The sequence below is a fragment of the Ochotona curzoniae genome, unplaced genomic scaffold (assembly GCF_017591425.1).
Source record: "Ochotona curzoniae isolate NIBS_2020 unplaced genomic scaffold, NIBS_Ocur_1.0 contig_4501, whole genome shotgun sequence".
NCBI classification, from domain to species: Eukaryota; Metazoa; Chordata; class Mammalia; order Lagomorpha; family Ochotonidae; genus Ochotona; species Ochotona curzoniae.
Window position 1 is genome coordinate 4,832,239 of NW_024466307.1, and position 22,013 is coordinate 4,854,251.

General features: G+C 36.7%; 1 pseudogene; it reads left to right on the top strand.

Moving 5' to 3' along the window:
• LOC121160212 overlaps window positions 1–9,476 on the top strand; it is a 34,815-nt pseudogene extending 25,339 nt beyond the window's left edge.
• Window positions 9,477–22,013: the final 12,537 nt, after the last annotated feature.

Consider the following 22,013-nt stretch of genomic DNA (forward strand, 5'->3'; position numbering starts at 1 on the left):
CTTCTCTCTCTGTTTCTTTGATTTACAGATAAATAAATAGATGTATTTTAACAGCTTTTTGAATAAGGAAAACAATGATGGAAACATGGAGGTTAAGGGAAGGACCAGCTTGGGGAGATATTAATCAATACAACCAAAAACTAGGTTTAAAATGGAGAATTAGTTTGAGCTCTACAGATTAAGAGCTCTCTTGATTAAATTTAATCACAAAGTGCTATATTGTTAAAAATTAAGAGGTATATTTTAAACATCATCATAAAAAAGAGAAGGAAATAAATATATTAACAAGCTCAATTGACCTATTTCGGAGTATATACATATTTAAAACATAATGTGGTATATGATAACTAAAGTCATAAGTTAAAATGCTATACACGATAAATATATATATGAATACGTTACTGGTCAACAAAAATGACAATAAAGGCATATGTTATTACACATGCAAGTGTGAATATAAACACCTAAAAAATTAAATTGATAATCCTGATTGTATCTGGTATTAATTCCTTAAATATTTTGTATGTTATTCCACAAATAGGCTGCTATGGCTTAAATATAAATGAAATTACACATTTCATATAGCTAACTTAAATACATTATATCATATATTTGAAACATAACAAGTATTCTAATTTATATGCCATAACTTTAAATATATATATATATATACATCATATTGTACGTATATATAGAAATATCATTTGGAAGATACTGTTAAGTGTTTTCAGCTGAAGACACTATTTATTATTTTCAATTGACTGGATATGTAAAGACTGTGAGGGTTTGTATACTCTTGTAATCAATATATATATATTCTTGTTTTCCATTATTTAATCCCCAACAAATTCATAGTTCTAAGTCTTTTCTGCCATTGAAATATTATACCTGTTTTTCAATGTATTTCAAATTACATATTTATTCTACTTTGAAAATTGAGAAGAAAATGGTCAAAATTATAGCTTGGTCACTATATGCATTTCTCAAACATTTACAAGTACTATTTTTTTTAGGATCTGAAGTACTATATATTAAAAAATGCTTCTTACATATTATCATTAATTTTTCAAATTCACTGAATCAACCAGAGGAAAAATACATGAAACCAACCATTACTTTCACTGTGGGAGAAAGAAGTTATACATTAGTTCTAACAACTGTGGTTAAATCAAAAGTGGCAAAATATATTTCTCAGTTTGCAACATGGAGAACTAAGGGATTGGAAATCTACATCCTAGCTGGCAGTAGATCCTCTTTTCTGTCAAATCTGTAACCAACAGAGCTGTACTTACTCAACAGGAGTCTGGGCAGTCTAGCATTTTTCTTCCTGTAGAAGGTACATGCATTTTGGAGGCTCTTGCATTCCTCACGCTGTAAATCTGAAGTTGAATTCCCAACCTCAGAAGACTGTGCAGCACCTCAAAGCTTTGTTGGTTTGTTTGTTTTTATGTAGCACATTTTTTAAATGCTTAACTGTCTACATACAAGTCGACATTTGCATAAAGCTAACTCCTTTTTATTGTCTTCTTGTTGTCTTTTTTATTGTCTTTTTAAATACTACTTCAGTTAAGGGTTCTGCTAAAGTCCTTGCCTTGCATGAGCCAGGATCCCATATGGGCATTGTTTCCATTTGGAAAATGTGTCGCTTTGCTGATTCCTTACTATTCCAAAATATTCATATTTTCATATCTGTTTGAAATAATTTGACAACATTTTCACTTTCTTTTAATGATGTTTTCAGAAATTTTTCAGCTACAATCCTTCTCTTCTGATCACTTAGCTGAGCAACAGCTCTTTATTAACTGCAGTTCTTCACAGAACTGAAACTTCTTCTCCCACAAACGTATTTTCCCATTTTCACAAGGTAAACACCCAAACATCAGTCAGGGATGGTTTTCTTAAAAGTAATCAACTTGCTGGTGCCATTTGTTCTCAGTGTCATTACACTCACCCGGCTGTGGGGTTGGCACTACAGAAACAGAGGGTGGCTTTAAATCAGAAATCCACTACACAATTCAGACGCATATGTAGCACAGATGGAAATAATATGGATGTGACACTTTCCAAAAGGCTGATTGAACTGTAACAAATTATGATTCTCAAACGAGTGGTAAGTGAAGGCAAAATTTAGCAAAAATAAAAACTGTTGTTAGACAAAATAAGAAAAGGTAGAATTTGACATTTCTGGCAAAATAGCATTTTTATTAAAAATGCAATTTGAAGACTAACAGAACCTGTCTTTTATCAAACTTCAGTTCCTCAAGCTAAAAGACAAACCCAAAGATAAATGCAGCCTTTTTTCCGAACCTCAGGAATCTATTCAGCCTTGGCAGTGGGGGGCTACTCTCACACAATGACTCTAAGCTTCTTACTGTTCTACCCCTCAGCATTGTTCTGTTTTGTTTTTTTCCCTCAGAATCACCTGCTTGCTACTTGGTGAAGAATCAACCGGGCTGCAAAAGAAAGAGAGTGTTCAAGCCTGCATGAAGGCACGGATGAGATCACAATGAAACAAGTCACAGTTAAACCACTGTCCCAGCCTGCTTGCCAGCAAGCATGTGGGTAAGCCTTCACCAACTCAGGCAAGTGCCTCTACCTGTGCTGCCTTGTGGCACTTACTGCACTGCACCTGCTCCTACCCAACCAGGCAGAAGCAGTGCACCACTTCCTGAGCCACCACACCAGACCTGTACTTCCTATCTTTGCACTTGCATGTGAAAAATTGTGAACGTAAAATTCCCCGTTAATTTATCTCATTATTGCTTATTTGCATTCGTAATCAACCAGAGCACAGAGTAACCCATTTCCTAATATGTTAGTTACGTAAATGAACAGTGTGCATGGTTATGACATGTCATTACTGCTGCCGTCTTTGAATAAATATTGTCCTTCAGGAGCCCAATACTCCCTGAGTGGCATTTTTAACATTAATCCGGGAAGTTGATGCCCCTACAATATTTATTCACAAGTTTAAATACGGAGACATTCTTTTTAAAATAAAAAGTTTTCAAATGCATGAATATTCTGATACATTTACTTTTTTACATAACAAAAATTAAGGTCTTTGCTTCTAAGACCTCTGCCTGTGCTCATAATATCTTTATTTAGCTGCCAGGCATGTGTCTTGGGAGATTTGGCAAGTTTCCAATCTCTAGGTTTACTTTCTTTGTATTCCAACTTGGCTGCTTCATGGCAACACAAATGCGTCTCTAACCAACATCTTGTTATTTCCAAATTCATTATTCCATACTTTTGAACCTTGGATTCAATGGGCCTGGGAATCCAACTCATTTCCTCCCAACAAAGCAAGTCAGAATTTATCCCAGTTTTCAGTATATTAAAGGCAAAGAATCAGAGTGTTGCTAATGGAAACTGAAGTTTGAACCATAAACAAAGTACAATTCATTTCCAAATGTTCCCTGAATATCCCATTAATTTTTCAAGGAGCCATGAGTTTCTCTTGTTAAAAATTAGTTTGGGGCCCAGCGTTGTAACCTAATGGCTAAAGTCCTTATCTAGCCTGTGTGGGATCCTATATGGGGACCAGTTTGTATCCCAAGCATTTCACTTCCTTTTTCAGCTCCCAGCTGGTTGCCCGTGAAAGCAGTGGCAGTAGGCCCAGGCCCTTGTGACCCTGCACTCACGTGGGAGACCTTTGTTTCTCCTTCTCTGTAAATCTGACTTTCCCATAGAAACAAATAAATCTAAAAAAAACAAAACAAAACAAAACAAAAAACTAGTTTGTTGCTCAGTGATTATTTTAAGTCTAGAGGCCAATACTCTAGATCATACAGCAAGCGTGGAAAAAGTAAAAATTTCATTTAAGTATTTATTCAAGTTTAAAGGAAGATGTGAAACAAGATGCTTTTTAATATTTATTCAAAGCTTTCATCCAATCTTGTGAAGGATATTATCTCAAGACCTCTAATGCAGTATTAAATTTGTTTTTATGCAAAAGCAATTCATGGTACACAGCTATAATAATTTTAAACTTCAGGCATGCCTAGTCTAATTTCTTTAAAATAGAGTATGTCCATGTTTATTTTCTACTCTATATTAAATGCAAATTTCTTTAAACAATATTTAAAAATACATATCAGTGAGAAGCAAAAATAGTAGATTCCATTTGTGAAGCTACAGATAACTTTTTTTTACAGTAAATTCTTATTTTTCATAAGTAAGACTTCAAGTCTTACTTGCAATTTTAAGCCTGGCATAGTACTTCCAACCTTCCCTCTTTTTCCTCCTTCCTTTTTTGTCCTTTTAATTTTTGCAGCAATGATCTTTCGATTTACTCTATAGTTATATACTTAATCCTCTACTAAAGAATTCAACAAGTAGAAAGTAAAATTACCACTGTCTTGCATGAGGAAAGACAGGGCTGTAGAACATAAAAATATCTCATGATGCTGATTTCATTCATACACGTTTTTGTACTTTATACAGGAATAAGCTTTTTAATGCTTTCTATGTGTGAGCAGTAAAGGTGTATTCTTATAAATTGTATAATTGTAACTGTTATTAAAGGATTATACCATTACAATGATATGAGGGGAAATGGAGGAAGGGGAAAGGGAGTCAAGAGAAAGAAAGGAAGAAGGGGAATCCCTATACCAACAACACAATCTCATGGAAAACAATAAAAAAATAACTTTTGAAAGTTGTATTCTTGGGCCTGGAGCAGTGGCCTAGTGGCTAAAGTCCTCGCCTTGCACACACCAGGATGCCTTACAGGTGCCGGTTCTAATCCCAGCAGCCCTGCTTCCGCATCCAACTCCCTGCTTGTGGCCTGGGAAAGCAGTCGAGGGTGGCTCAAGGCCTGGGGACCCTGTACCCATGCAGGAGACCTGGAGGAGGTTCCTGACTGTTGGCTCCTGGCTCCGGATCAGCACAGCTCCGGCCGTAGCGGTCACTTGGGGAGTGAATCATCAGGCGAAATGTCTTTGTGTCTCTTCCTCTCTGTATATCTGATTTTTCAATAAAAATAAATAAATCTTTGAAAAAAGAGTTGTATTCTTGAAATCTGTCATCTACAACAAACTTCTCAATATTTTTTACTATACCGTAAAATTTAAACTATTGATTTTTTGAATATTATATATAAAATATTGAATATTCACATACTGAATTTTCCGCTTTGGTATTGAGATTCCATAGATTAAACTCACAATACTAGTTGCTCCCATTTTGCAGAGAACAATAAATATTTCTATATATCATCTAAACTTTTGAATGTCTATTCATTTGATGTATTCAAGGCATTTACATCATATTCATCTTCCCAACTGCCAATCTACTGAACCTCGGTGACGGTACAACTTTGGCCTTGCTATTTCATACTTTAACAATATAATGACTTCACATCACTATTCCAGGAATACAGCTTTACATTATTCATGAAGAACAGTTTGATTCCAAAATGAGTTGAGAGGGGTACCTTATAAAGTGATACTTACAACTCATTACCTTGATATAGTTTCTTTTTGGAAATGCTTATGCTTAAAAGTAAATAGACTTTCCCCTCCATCGCTTGACAGATTATCTTATCTAGCAAGTGCTTTTTTTCATAGATAATCACATTAGTTGTACTGACAAGAAACATTTTATGCTTTAAAAAAAAAAACTTTACATTTTAACGTATAACAAAAAATTTAGTAAGCTAAAATGATGATAATGTTCCCCTAAAGATATGGAGACACTATTACATTTAAATTTGATAAATAACTTTTAAAAATCTAATTCATGAATACTTCACAGATAGCTCAGATTTAAGCATGAAATTTTTATTTTGGTGTGATTACCTTCATCAACTCCTCAAGTTTGTTAGCGATGGGAAGAATTATGTTCATGCCTTTATACCTATTGTGTTTATCTGCCAGATTCCCAAGAATGCTAGCATATTTTTATTTAGCATATTGCTTATCTGCAATCAATATTATAACTTAATATTTAGTTCTGATACCTGCATTATTCTACTGCATGCTTATTAAAAAGGAGAGAAATAAAATGAGACAGAATACAAGTAAATAGTGTGCCATGCGCTGTCCCAGCTTTTTTTTTTTAAGATTTTATTTTTACTTTTATTGGAAAGTCAAATATAAGGACAGAAGGAGAGGCAGAGAGGAAGATCTATCCTCTGATTCATTCCCCAAGTGGCGACAATAGCTTGAGCTGAGCCGATCCGAAGCCAGGAGCTAGAAGCCTTTTCCAGTCTCCCACACGGGTGCAGGGTCCCAATGTTTTGGGCTGTCCTCCACTGCCTTCCAGGCCACAAGCAGAGAGCTGGATGGGAAGCAGGGCCACTGGAATTACAACCGGCGCCCACATGGAATTCTGGCACATGCAAGGCGAGGATTTTATCCACTAGGCTACTGCCTCAGGCCCAACCCGTTTTGGAAGAAAGAAAAGTAGAAAAAAGACAAGAATTCTTAAAAACTCACGCTCTAATGAAATATGCAGTTTGATTATTCTGATTTTCTTTGTAGTGTGAATATCAGTTTCTATAAGGCCAATATAGATGAATTCTTATTGCAGAGTTCATATATGAGAAATAATATAACTAAATAAGAAAACCATAGTAGCAGAGCAAGATACAGTCTTAACAATAGCAGCTTCTTCTGAAGAAATTTTTATAGCATAAGAAATGAAGGACTCCAAAATAATAAAAACAGACTTAGATAACTCTCAGTAGGAAATTACTTTCTTTCTACCAAATGCCAAGAAAATACCCAAAGGCCCTTGTAATGTAGCACCAGAGAGAGTAGATTTAGCTGTGCAGTAGTTTTGGGTTTTAACGTAACTGGATATGAGCCATATATCTTCTTTTTACATCAATTTTCATAAGTTTATGCAATGGAAATCAGGAAATAAAAAGGCTTTTGTTGCTGAAATGTAATTTTTAAAGAAGTCATACTTGTAAGCTTCAACTTGAGAATAGTTTGCTATTCCCAAATTAGCCATCTCATAAGAAAACAATGAATATAAGTCAATATAGATGTGCACAGATTGTAAATGAAGGTAGACGTGAAAGCAAATATGAGAATGGGGCAAAAATGGAAAAAAATCAAAATAGGTGTCGAAACAGCTACTAGACGTGAGTGGAGTTGACATCTTCTCATGTAATCATTGTTTATACCTCTTACATTTATGCTGAAATGTGATCTTATTTTCTATTCATTGAAATATTTAGTGGAGTACTAAGCCCTGACTATAATGTAGATTAAAATGTTACCCAAGAACAAAGTAAAAGAAAAACAATCAGTAACAGCAAAAATATAAATTCATTTACTAAATCATTCTATTAAATTTGTAAGTACATAAATATGTGTGTGTATATTTCCTTTGTTTCATCCTCAGAGACCAGAGCAACAATGCTTTTATGGAGTAGCAGAACAACATTACCTGTGAGATGAGAAAGTAATGGAAGGGGTAGGAAGAATAAGGGAAAAACATGAAAATCCAAATGATTATAGAACATGACAAGGATGCACACACACCCGAGAGTCTTGTGTGGCACAAAATGTTGTACTTCACTGTGATGAAGATGAAGAGGTGGTCAAATTTGAGATCAGGGGAGTGGGAAGCCAAATTATGGGTTCATTAAGTCAGGGGAGGGTCTTGTTTGCAAGCAAATGCAATAGTTCTTTCAATAACATTACCAGATGTATGTTTTATTAACCCTTTTTGCTCTATAAAAGGTGGGTTAGGTGAGAAAGAGGCAAAAAAACAAAAAAAATCTAGATTAAAATGGGTATGTTGGATATAAATATAGTTAATATCAAACTGATGATGTGAATTTGCCAGCTTCACCCAAACTCAAATTCATATAACAAATAACAGAATAAACAGAAACAAAGCTTTTACATACCCAAATTGTTAATTAATGATATACAGTCATAACACCACTCTGCTCCATGATGAGTTACTTCACTCCTTTCTCCCAAAGCACCAAACTACATTTGCTTACAAAACAACAAAAAGAGAACTATTGACAAATGTCCCTGATAAACACAGATCCAAAAATCTTCAGAAGAATACTAGCAAGTAAAATCCAAGAACATATAAAAAAGATCATCTATTCAGACCAGACAGGATTTATTCCAAGGACACAGAGATGACTCAACATAAACAAGATAAGAAAGGTGATATGACAAATCAACCAAATGAAGGATAAATAGCCGTATAACTGAAGAGGATGTGAGATGGCTGAACTGGGTATATCCATTCTAACTTCAGCTTCTCTAAGTTAGGAAAAGAATAAAGGAAGGGCCACCTTTCCAGGGACTGACTGATGGAAATTTTGATTGAAGAAATGAGAAAAACAAGGAACATTCTGTAGCTCAAGAAGAGATGACAGGTCCTGCTGCAGCCTGTGCTGGCTGAGAGTCACCATCATAGCATGACCAGATAGGAATAGCCCCAACGCCCTGCCGCTTGAAGGTGTAGCTGAGAAGAAATCCCTACAGCCACCCACTCACTTTCATTTCAGCCTGGGAGCCGACTGGGGTCTGGGAGACTGCTAAGCTTGGACCAGGCAAGCTACCCTGCTTCCTTCCAACCTCCACTCCTGCAGAAGGATGTATCTCTGTTGTGCAGAGAAGGTTCAATATACACAAGTCAATAAATTAATATGTTGAAGAATAAAACCATATCATCTCAATGATGCAGAGAAAGCATCTGATAAAATACAATATATTTTCATGATCAAAACCTTAAGCAAATTAGGTATAGAAGATGCATTCCTTAACACATCGAGGCAATACACTAAAAAGAAAAAAAAAAGGCTGCATTTGGCTTCTGCTCTCACAGCCATCGTAGAACATCACGCTACAGAGACAGCCCTGGGACAAGTGGGAGCCAACAGGCATTGGACGATACTGGGCCTTGCTGACGGAAAATGACTAAACAAGGGCAAAAGAGACTCTAAGAAGCCAAGAGGCTAAATGTCATTGTATGAATTCTTTGTAAAACTTGCCAGGAAGTGCAAAAGAAGAAGCACCTAGATGCTTTTGTCAGCTTCTCAGAGAGGTGGAAGACCCTGTCTGCTAAGTAGAAAAGAAAACCTGAAGACATGGCAAAGGCACATAAGGTTTGTTATGAAAGAGAAAAATGAAAGCCCATATCCCTCCTAAAGAGAACACAAAGGAGAAGTTCCAGGATGCCAGTGCATCCAAAAGGCCACCTGTGGCCTTTGTCCTGTTCTGCTCTGTGTATTGTTCAAAAATCAAAGAACATCCTAGCCTATCTGTTGGTGACGTTGCAAAGAATTGGGAACAACAATGCTGCAAATACAAACAGCCTTATGAAAAGACGACTGCTAAGATAAAGGAAAATATGGAAAGGTTATTGCCACATACTGACCTAAAGGAAAACCTGAAGCAACTAAAAAGGGACGTAGCAACATTAGAAAGAGAAAGGAAGTGGAGGGAAGGGATGAAGAAGGGGAAGAGGAGGAAGATGAAGATAATGAATGGTGAGTAAGTTGCCTCATTTTTTCCTATAAACCATTTATCCCCTGTTCACCGCTCAATCCTTTTAAAGGAAAAATTGAAGTGTAAGATTATTTAAGGTTTGTTTTTGAAAGGGTACAATGTATAAGGGGTACAAATTAAAATCTATGTATGAAAATCAGGTTATGCGATGAGAGAAACTCATTGCTTGTTAGTGAGGACTCAAAATATTGCAATTTACAGGGAATTTCGGCAGCTTATTGTGGAACTAAGAATATCCTAACTATACAGCACAACAGTCATACCCCAGCATATTTACCTATTTATTTTGTCTCCTTGTCTCTGCTTCTGTGACTTCATTGAGGCTTATTTTCATATTTTATATCATTCTTCATCTTCATGTTCTGCTCCATTTTATTATGTTCCACTGCTCTATTTATATAATTCCTATTGATCTGTTTACAACTCCATTTATTCTTCACTGTTGAATCTGATGAATCCAGCAACATAAAGCTTAACCTCTTACACATTTAATTCTAGAAGTTGACTCATTATCATTTCAATAATACTAAATATTATCATTCATAGCATACTTTATTAAATTAATGAATTTATGTATTTAATTGGGATGATTTGAAGGTATTTGAAAACAGCAAGAAAGTCAATGTTTACTTTCTAAAACTTTCTTTGCAAATGAAAAGATCTGGTAAGGGGAGGGGACTCTGTGACAAGGTGAGCTACGTAGGACATGCTGATTCCACGTAGAGTGCCTGGCTCCTGTTGAAGATGCTCTAGCCTCTAACTAACACACCTGACACATCATTCAACTGTTTCAGTCACTGTCACCCAGGGATCTTTTGACAATATCAAAAGATGCAGTATTTGATAAAGTACAATACCATTTCATGATTAAAAAAAAAAAAGCTGAAGCAAATTTGGTATAGAAGGACCGTTCTTCAACACAATCAAGACACTATGTTGAAAACTCATAGCCCCACCATATTGAATGGGGATAAGTTGAAGGAATACCCACTAAGACCCAGGACCAGACAAGTATGTTCACGTTCATCATTGCTGTTTAATATAGTCCTGAGAGTTTTAGCCATGGCCATTAGGCAAGAAAATAAATCAAATTGAAAGGAGAAAGTCAAGCTACTCCTGTTGGCAAATGACATGATTTCCTATAGAGGAAAATCAAACGACTCTACTAGGGGACCAGGAGAATTCAAAAAGAGTTTGGTAAATTGCAGGCTATAAAATCAACATGCAAAAATCCACAGCCTTTATATACACAAATAATTCCTTTGCTGAGAAAGATCAGTTCCATTCACAATAGTTGCAAAACAACTTTTAAATTTCTTGGACCAAATTTAACCAAGATGTGAGGGAAGCTTGATCAAGAAAATTATAAAACAATAAAAGAATACATCAAAACAAGAAAAAATCTTCCATGTTTGTGGATAATTAGAATATCATTAAAATGTCCATGTTACTGAAAGGACTTTACAGATTCAATGAAATTCCAGTCAAAATATCTATGACACTCATCTCAGATCTAGAAAAAATGATGCTAAATTGAATGTGGAAACACAAGATACCCTGAATATATGAAGAAATCAAACAACTAAAACAATATCAGAGGAATCACAACACCAAAGTGGAAAATGTACTACACGGCAATTGTAATCAAAACAGCCTGATATTGGCACAAAAACAGACCTAAAGATCAATGAAAGAGAATAGAAATTCCTTATATGAACCCACGCAGCTACAGCCAACTAATTTTTGACAACTGAGCCAAAATCAATACAGGGAGAAAGGATGGTCCTTTAACAAATTGGATTTATATATGCTGAAGACAAAGCAAGAGCCCAACCCACACCTTAAGCAAAAATCAATACTAAATGGATCAAGCATCTACATCTGTGAATTGATACCATGAAATTATTAGTGGAAAACATTAGGGAACTCCAAAAGACATAGGCATAGGAAAAGACTTCTTGGAAAAGACCTGAAGACAAAATTTTTTAAAAAGCAAAAGTAATCAAATAGGATTATATCAAACTAGGATGCTTCTTCACTGCAAAGGAAATCAACAGCAAAGTGAAGAGGTAGCAACAGAGTGGGAGAAAATATTGGCAACTAATACAGGATTAATATCCAGGATCTATAAGGAGCTCCAAAACTCAACAACAAAACAGTCAAGTTAAAAAATGGTCAAAGGACATGAACAGGCATCTTTCAAAGGATGAAATTCAAATGGCCATTTGACACAGGAAAATATTTTCAGGACCAATAGCCATTACAGAAATACAAATAAAGACCACCAAGAGATAGCACATCACCTTGGGTAGAATGACTTTAATTCCCAAATCAAAAACAGCACCGTAACCAAAAGAGTCACACTGAGGGAAAACAAAAGCATACTGCAAACAACGTAAGACAAAAATGCTTTTCTCCTTTTGAACAAATGCCACTGTTAAAGAAGTTGTGAAAGTCATACAATTTCACATGTTGTACAATATTTGGAAGCATATTTGCTCAATGTGCAACTTACGATGTGCAAATACGATATATATTCAAATATGTGTATGTTTGCATATATATGATATCATTTCAGTGTCCTACTTACAGGATAATCTGCATTTCAACAATAAAATGTACGAGCTCCAGATTATGATTCCCTACCTTTTTAAATGTACCTATGTAAGATTTCTCTTCTTAATTTTAATATTTTTTGCATACTTGTGAGAGATGCACACTCCTGTGGACTTCTGCTTAGGATGGGGAGGGCTGAAGGAAGGAAGAACATGAGTTGGGCCAAATGCTTCAGTTTTTTTTTTTCCTCCTGTGTCTGCAGTGAGGGAATGGAGGAGATGGAGGAGTCCACTCCTTCATGTTACACTACATCAGTACCTGGGGATGGGGCACAGTCATTTCATGACACCTTAGAGATCCCAGTGTGGAGAAGAGTGTTTTGATCTTTCTGAGACACTGGTTTGGTGAGAAGATCTTTCCAAGGTCTATTGGCTGACCAAGTCTACTTTACTCCATCCACACACCCAGACACTCAGGGTCAAAGTTTGACCAGGAGAGTTGTACAATCTGTTGTGCTAGACTAGATGAGCTGCTGGCATGCACCCCATGTGCAAGTATGCATGTTGTCCACTACACAGGTATCGGCAACTGAGGAGGCCCAGCCATGACACACGCATTCCAAGGTCACACTACGCCTCCTGTGATTTTTCCCTGTGCCTTAGGTTTGAGTCCAGTGATCTAGTTAGAAAGTCACCCAAGAAACCTTGCTCAGGATGGCCTCCGACTTTATTCTTGTGTCAGCCAGTGTCAAATTACTTCAAATGCGTGCAGACTTGCAAGCAAGACACATGATATATTAATCATGTAGTAACTTATTTATTACTATTCAATATTATATGTGTTGTAAATTGTAGGATCCTTAACGTTAACTAAGAATTGCATAAACTTTGGTGCATCACATGTGTATTTACAAAAATTTATGTAACATCTGCAACTTCCAGCAATTCACAGTAAAGAGCAGAATACAGCAAATAGTAAAGATATTTCGAGAAAGAGTAAGTGGACCTAGAATATTACATCTAAGCAAGGCAGTAACCTTTTATTGAATGAACTCTGAGTAATTCTTACAACACAATGAGTTGAAAGAGTGAAAATACCTGAAAGTTCTATCTTCAGACCAGAGGTTAGCATAGAAAAACTCCTAGTAATAATTCTAGAATAATCATTTTGTAGGTCTGCACACATATTACTTCCACTCTAATAAACATTTCATTTAGAAAAGTCTTTTGGGTAAATAGAATGATATGTGTTTTTTGACACTGTGGCATAAAATAAATATCTGCCAATATTAAAACTAAGATTAAATTCACGATATACAAGCATATTTTTATTTCAAAAGACATTGATAAACTATACAGAAGAATTATATAAATATATGGTAGGAAAAAACACTTAGTGTGTTGGACAGGTTGCTGGATTTGCATTAAGGAAACAAGTTCGATGCCAAGGGCAAATGCTGAAACTCATGAAAGTATTCTGAGTTCAATTTTCTGGTTCTAAACTTCTTACTAGTTACTTGACTTTGCAGGCAATTCTCCTATGCAAAGAAGTAAATTCCAGAGGTCAGTTTTGGCTTATGCTTCTAAACTGATGCATCGCTTGTTGCTTTGCAGTGATTTAAGAAGGAGAAAGGAAAGATTATACTCATTCATCTTCCTAATGATATCTGCCTTCCAGGCCACACTCTGCATCTCTAAGTTGAATTTTTCAAACAGCAAATAATTCAGCAGAGAAGTGCCCTTTCAAAGGGAATATTCTCTGGCAAGATAATTTTTGAAATATTCATTTATGATTTCTTCATGTGCTTTTTGCTCTCTCTTTCCTAGTATGTCCTTCTTTGCTTCTTTTTTGAAGGATTTGTGATGGGTCTTCAAGGCTTTTGTTTTTAGACAAAATTTACTGAGGCCAATTGAGAAGAGCAGATCTTTTAGCAGACAATCCAGTGAGAATAGGAAAATGAGAATAATGATTGATGTAAAGTATTTCCTTCAGTTCTGACAATAATAATCACCCTTACTCATAGCCACACTCGGGCTCTGTAAGATAGAGAAAAAAGGAGCATTTATGTCGGTCCCGAAGGCAGAGCCTGCACTGAGTTGCTTGTGCAGACAGAATAACAATGACAAATAACTCAGTAATGGTTACTGGGACCAACATTGTTGCATCACCACAGACAGAAGACAAAACATCAAACCAAAATTGAGCAATCTCTTAATCTGAATGATCTCCTATTGACTGAAGAGGGAGAGGGGTTTGTGTGTGTGTGTGTGTGTGTGTGTGTGTGTGTGTGTGTGTGTGTGTGTGTGTGTGAAGGTAAATCCACAACAATTTATCTACAGCTTCTCATCCTCCGTTGGCTGAGAAGCTATTAATGTGCTGCTAGGGGCAGGCACTACAGCCTTGCAGTTAAGGTGCCACTTGGAACCCCTTCATCCCATATCCCGGGTCCCGAGTTCAAGGCCCTGCTCTGCTTGTGATCCAGCTTCCCGCTGATTCTCACTTTGGCAGGACGCAAGTGATAGTTCTAGCAGCTGGGATCCTACCACCAGTGTGGAACACCCAGCCTGTGTTACAAGTTCAGCAGTGTTCAAAGAACACTGGTGTGGAAGCAGTGTTCCCAGCAAAAAAAAAACAAAAAACAAAAAACAAAAAACAAACAAAAAAAAAAAAACAAGAGTAAGAACGGAAAGCCTGCACGCAGCTGCCCACCAAGAGTCAGACAAAAAGCCAAAAGGTAGACAACCTACACAATCAGGTTGGCATCCAAAAAGAGTTCTGGAGGGGTGAGCCCTGATTAGGAATTCTGTGGGATGGATTAGAAACTTGTCAAGACACACAATGAGTTCAGAATTCAGATTTTGACAACAGGATAGATAACTAGATGAATTAGAGAAATTTTAAGAGGATAAAGTCCCTAGGAGGCCCCATGAGAATGGTTACTCTATAAACAATACACGATTTCGACCTTTTTTTTACACCAAAATCAGCTGAATCTTTTAATTCAATTTTCCATAAAATTAAGTCTCCTATTGGACAAGTTTAGGAAATAACCAGGGAACAATTGTAAGTAAAACAGAGATTGGGATTGAAAATTAGGATTTTAAAAATCTAGTCAATGGCTGAGAACATTTTTGATAGAACAGGGAGAGAGCCTGTCTGGGGGAAAAGTTTATATGTCTCTTGCGGAAAATGCGATGTTGAAAAACCGACATGAGATACAAGATTTAATGTTACCAAGTTAAGGAAAAAATTCAGAGTAGTGTAGGAATATTTAAAGATTTGTTTTAAAGATTTTGTTTAGTTTATATTATACAGACAGGTCTGTTTTAGAATAAATAACAATCTGGAATCAGAAGTTAAACACAAACGACCAGAAACGGCACTGAGTTTGCTTTGTCCAACATTTCATGAATTCAGCCAGTGAAACAAGAATAAGTAAACAGCACAACACGGGGAAGACGGGACAAACGTGCAGACCTGCTGTCTGGGTCAAGACATCTCCGTGTGCTAGCACCTGATTATAAATTTTCAAATCTTCTGACAAATATGGCCTTACTCAATATTCAAACCAATTGCTTTAAAGTACACAGGGAAATACTTCTCGGAAGGAGAGGGAAATTCTGAAAACAGCAGATGTCTCCACAGACAACAAAGAGAAATCACAAAAAAGGTGGGTTTTCGATGGTCACACCAAAGCTACAGCCAGACTACTGTATATACCCTTGTGGAAAACTGCAATCTAACAGTTCCTTGATCACTGCTTCTTCCTTTTCTATCATAAAGTGGTATAGTTAGAACTGGAAATGATTTTTATCAGAATCCAGTCACTCATGGTTGAATGTATTCATAAAAATTACAAGAGCACGGCAAAATACAACAAAAATTTATTTCTGAGTTTGGCACCTCCACAAGTGGGGTGCTGACTGAGTCTGGCTCTCCGGAACCTATAAAAATCCTTGTTTGCGAGTCCAGTGCCATGGCTTAGTGGCTAAATCATTGCCTTGCCAGGATCGTATATGAGTGCCAGTTCTAATCCCAGCATTCCCGCTTCCCATCCTGCTTCCTGCTTAAGGGTTAGGAAAGCAGTTGAGGACCTTGAGACCCTGCACCCATGTGGAAGACCCAGAAGAGCTCCTGGCTCCTGGCTTCAGATCGGCAAAGCACCAGCTGTTACAGTCACTTGAGGAGTAGTGAATCGCTGGATGGTAGATATTTCTTTCGGTCTCTCCCTCTCTCTCTCTCTCTCTCTCTCTCTCTCTCTATATATATATATATAGATCTAGCTATCGATATACTCTATATCTATGATATAGATATAAAGTCAGATATATATATATATATCTGACTTTGCAATAAAAATAAATAAATTTTTTTTTAGAAATCCTTGTTTGCATTTCCAAAGCTGCCTTCTCCGTCTTGGGGCTGCGTAACTTTGCGTTGTTCCCTCTGTGACCCTTTCTTCAATCTCCTTCTCATAAACCCCAGTTGATCCTCATTTCCAGATACGGTCCCACTTTGAACTACATGGAGTTAGAACTGGCTCATCTCTTTGCGGGGTGGGAGAGTGGGAACAAGATTCAACCCACCATCCTGCTCCACATGGTTATGTGAGTACTGTGTACTTAGAAATTTAGCCAAATTAGTGTGTTTTAAATATTGTAAGACACACAGAAGATTTAGCAATAAAACCCTCATTTTGACAAAGTGCTCCAAGGCTTCGGAATATAACTGACAGAGAGAAAAGGGCAATTTGTCTCCTTCAGTTCTAATTTATATGTTAATTGACTTTCATTTTTTTACAGTACAGAATGCAATAAATACAATTTTAGTGTTTTGTTTTCCATAATTGTAGAATACTTTCATTATAGACACAAAAAGGCAATTATTCAGCAGATTGATTTAAAGAGAAAGTAATTTCCATTTTATTCAGTAGGTAAAAATTCTTGTGGTGACAAAATATTTAAAATTTGTAAACATCTTCTGGGATAGTTTACACAAAGATGTATCTTAATGTCTTCTGACTTGTTTGTAGGAAAGACACAGTGATAGAAAAATGTAGAGATGGACTGATTTTCCTTCCAGTGGTTTACTCCCCAAATGCACGCAATACCTGGAGCTGTACTAAGCCAAAAACACAAGCCAAAACTTCCCTCCAAGTCTTGGACACAGTGTCGGGGCCCACACACTTGGGTCATCACCCACAGACTTCAGGTATCCATCACAGCAAAAGCACGGAAGTCTGAACTCCATTGACACACAGACACAGGACGCCAGCACTGCAAGTGTCAACTTGATCCACTATCAGCATCACAAATAGGCATTCCAATGATATGATTTTATGCAAATTCACATTATGATCTTATAAATATCAAAATTTGTGGGTGATCTAATATTGTTTTATGATAAATATAAAGGAACCATGATGAAACAAATAAAAGGTAAAAATGTATGAGTTCCTAGATGGGCTCAAGAGTGCTCCATTCAGATTTACCTGAAAGAGCTAGTAGTCTGAATTACCTCATCTTATAAATGAAGATATTTATAACTTCAATTCTCAGTAATCTATCATTAAAAGAAGACATCCCATTTACAGCAATTAGTACATAAGAGCTGCATATACTAGTTATGATAATTATACAAGGATTCCATAAAACTATTGCCGTAAGAAAATACCAAAAAAAAAAAAAGTTCAGAGGACAATCCTTTCAAATGTGGAAGGAAGGTCATTCAGAATCAGAACACTTCTGTCACTTGGGTAATATTTGTGGCCCTACTACTGCACCAAGAGATCATAGGGAGACAAATGGTAAGACTGCATTACATAATCCAGAAAAAAAATCACTGGATTCCTAATAAATTCTGAATCATTTGGGCAAATGATGAGTTTTCCAAGTTTTAAATTATATAATACTTTGAATAAGCAGTTATTCGTTTTGGACTATTAACAATGTAAATGATTCAAGTGAATATTTCTTCATTGACATGTGTTTCCCTTAAGGATAGCATAAACTGGCCTCTGTCAACAGCAGATGACCCCTTGACAAACTACAACACAACTGCATCATAAGTTCCTGGGAGAGGTAACTTTATTGTACATCCTTGGCTATTTGTGGCCATCTGGACATTTACGGCATAAATGAGGGAATGGAAAATCAATTAATCACTTTCCCTCTCTGTCTTTCAAATAAATAAGCCTTTAAAAAAGACTTATTTATTTTTATTGGGAAGGCATGTAAGATTTACAGAGAGAAAGAGAGACAGAAACAAAGATCTTCCATCCACTGGTTCACTCCCAAAATGGCTGCAAAAGCCAAAGCTGAGTCAATCTAAAACCAGGATCCAGGAACCTACTCCAGGTCTCCCACATGCCCACATGTGTGCAGGGTCCCAAAACTTTGGGCCATCCTCTACTGCATTCTGAGGCCACAAGCTGGGAGCTGGAGGGAAAGTAGAGCAACTGAAATACCAACTAGTGCTGATATGAGATATCAGCACTTACAAGCTTAGGGTTTAACCATTGAGCTGTTGAGCCACTGCACCAAACCCAAGAAATAAACCTTTCTTAAGAAAATAAAGCACAATTATCATTCCAAGAACCTACACTTTGTAATTAATAAGCAACAGGGATTTTCTCTACAAAATTGGTGACTATAGCCATGCCCACTTGCAGGTTACTTGGGCTCTCTTTCCAGTTCTTCTGCTCTACTTTCATCATCCATACTTTGGGATTATGGGAGCATGTAAGAGTCCATGTCAACTTTACAACTCCATTCATTTTTTTCTAACTAGTTTCAATAAATATTTTCTCAATGAACAGTTCCAAATCAAATTCCCCAAATATGTTCTGACTTTGGGGTAATATTCTGTTATAAGGCAAGTTTTCACTTAACTATCAGTAAATTAAAAAAAAATATCTTAGTTAGGTCTAGTAGCAGTGACAAAAGAAACAAGTATTTTTAAATGTTTAAAATGCTCCATTCTGAAGCAGTAATGACCTCTTCACACTTACCACATGTGTCCGTGATCACAGTGCTAACTGGAGACCACTAGCTAGAAAAATGATTTCATCTGGTTTGTAGGAAAAGCGATCACAGCACAGTAAGGAGAGAGATTCAACTAATCTGGACACTTTCAGGTCTAACATTGATGGCCAAGTGTTCCATCATGCAACCTTGTCAAGGAACAGGTTGCTGCATGTACGCAGGACACAGCAGAGTAACAGGCTGGAAACCCCACAAGAACAGAGCTGGCAGTCATGAGACCAAGAAAATCAAAATTAATAATTCTACCATATTTCAGATCTCAAACTGTAGTCTTAAGTGATGAGGAAGAGCCCACTCACAATTGAAAAAAATAATCAATTTTCTTAAAAACCTTTTGATTTAAATGCTGATCACGTCAGAAAACATCATTACAGCAACTTGTAAAGTGTGTCTGTTCAGACACTTGCACATCAGAGCACAGCCAACTCAATCCGCAAACTTATCATTGCAGTGTCACCAACTCCTTAGTGGAAATCCCACGAACTGCTACCCCCCACATTCTTCCAAAGCCACCAGAGTAACTCAATCTCGTCAAATGTTTGATCATTTCTGGCACAACTCCTGCCTTTCATTTCTCCCTTTATGTTGTGCTTAGATGACACAAATGTGTTTCCAGATAAAGTGTTGTGAATATGAACTGTGGCCGTGGGTTCCTCCCTGTCTTCCAACAGTTTCTGCTTGCTACAAGCAATGCTACAGCTGATTTTGTGTAAAATGAAGTTAAATTATTTTGGGCTGCAAAGGTCCAGAAATTTCTGAATTACATCATAACAAAAGCTTATATATTCTCAAGCATACTTGCCTCGATGAGCAGCCATGGCTCTGTTCCATAGTAAATTCGCTCCAGAGCCTGGCTTTCCTCTTGGGCACTGTAGTTCTTGAAATAGAGGAAACGGTAAATTATTCATTGAAAATTGTCCCTGCCCAAAATGATATGCATCATTTCTGCCCACGTCTGTCATATTAGAATAGGCCTAAGTTCCATTAGAATGAGCCTTCACCATCTTATATAAGAGACAGTTATTTGTTTCTGGTAAATTACACGTACCCACAGCCGAAGAGCTTGTCTAGACATAATCTTTAAGGCTGAAGACTCCATTCTTTTTCTTCTGGTCTCTTTTTCTGTTCTTTCCCTAGCCTTCATCTAATAACTGCTGCCTCGAAGCAATTTTTAAAAATAGGCCTTTATGTTGTGTGCCTGTGCTCTTGTTTAGCAGAGAACGCTTAAAAGAAAGTGCTGTGGAAAAGCAGGTCACTCCATTACTATGCCCTGTTAAGGCCGCAGCTTCAAAACCACCATAATAATCATTACAATCTGTGGTCTTTTTCAACCCCACAAATGGCAAACTGTGAAACCCTCAGCCACTTGGACGGCAGGTCACAGACACAGAGGGATGGGCAAGGAGAATTATTTCCTTCCATTTCTAACTTTTCTTTCTTGCAAGTCTCCTCAGAAAAGTGTTAAGAGGTAGGTAATATTCTGGATCTTTTTCCCCATTTCTTCCATTTTCATACACTCAGTCACCACCTGGTCTTCACCCCCAACCAGTACAAACTGTTCAGGTCTTCCACTGAAGCCCATCAGGGTACAAGCATCTCCCACTCCAGAAAGGGCAAATCCTGCCTCTCAACTCCCATCGCATTCCACATTGTCTGTTCTCTGACACATATAAAGCAACACTTAATACACTAGTAAAGTGAATTTTATTTCAGATATTCTGTTCGTCCATGCACAGCAGACCTAATTATCTAAATTTTCCAACACAGCCTTCCTCTGTTCAAACAGCTACTAAAATGAGGAAACACAGGACTGCTCAATAATTTGATTTTGAGCTAAGTTGGTCGTCATTCCAAAAGCCAAGTGTTCTGTTAGTAAAGACAGAATGAGTACTGAGTGGTCAGCTGCTCATACTGATCACATTACATTGGGAAGAAAATTAAAATGAATGCATATAAATCTGAGGATGTGGTTTAAACATCACAGAGTAGCCATGATAATAAAATGGTTTCCATTTTATTATAGACTATCCATTCCCAAAAGCACCACGTTGAATCCTTAAAGCTAGGAAATCTGCTTTAATTTTAGGAGAAGCCTAAGAGATACTCAACTAACAACTTGGACATGATTTCCTAATTCACGAAGTAGCTCTGTTGACTCTACACCATTCTTTCTCCGATTAGAAAATTATCAGCTAATATGCTGTAAGTAACAGCAAGTAATATCCACAGAACTGATCCAAAGAGTAGCCAAAACTACAGTGTGTATACTTCAAACACAACTGAGAATGCAATAACGAAATAACTATTCTTTTATCACCACTATCAAAATCTCATTTGAGATACTTAATATTTGAGAAGAGGATGTATGAGACATTTTAACTATATATTTATTTAGATTCTTTCTTTTTTCTCTACACTGACACAGATCGAAAACCAATATGATTGGAGAAACTTTGTTCTCTACAGAAAGGCTATCTGATGTGTAACTCAACACTCTAATTAACCACTACAGAACAGTTGAAGAAAACCTTACGGTAGATATTTCTTCCATTAAAAAAAAAAGAAGAAGAAAAAAAAAAAACTACAAACAATGTCAAAACTCATTTTGCGACTCAGTACCTATTTCACAAAATTTTTGTGATGAATAAACTGGGGTTCTGGAGACAGATAACTATATCAGTACTACTCACCAAGAAATGTCTTACTGCTATAAATAATTACATGGATAAGCCAGGGAATAATGCCAACTTCCAGGGTGTTGATCTTTTTTCTTGTTAGCCTGAGATTTTTTTTTAATTTAATTTTTAGTGTTGTTTATACAGTTGAGAAAGATGTATGCCTATTTGGGCCATGGTTTAGGAAGAGGAGGATCAAGGCATCAGGAGAATTGGGACAAGTGTTTCCAATTTTTGTTTCTTTTTCT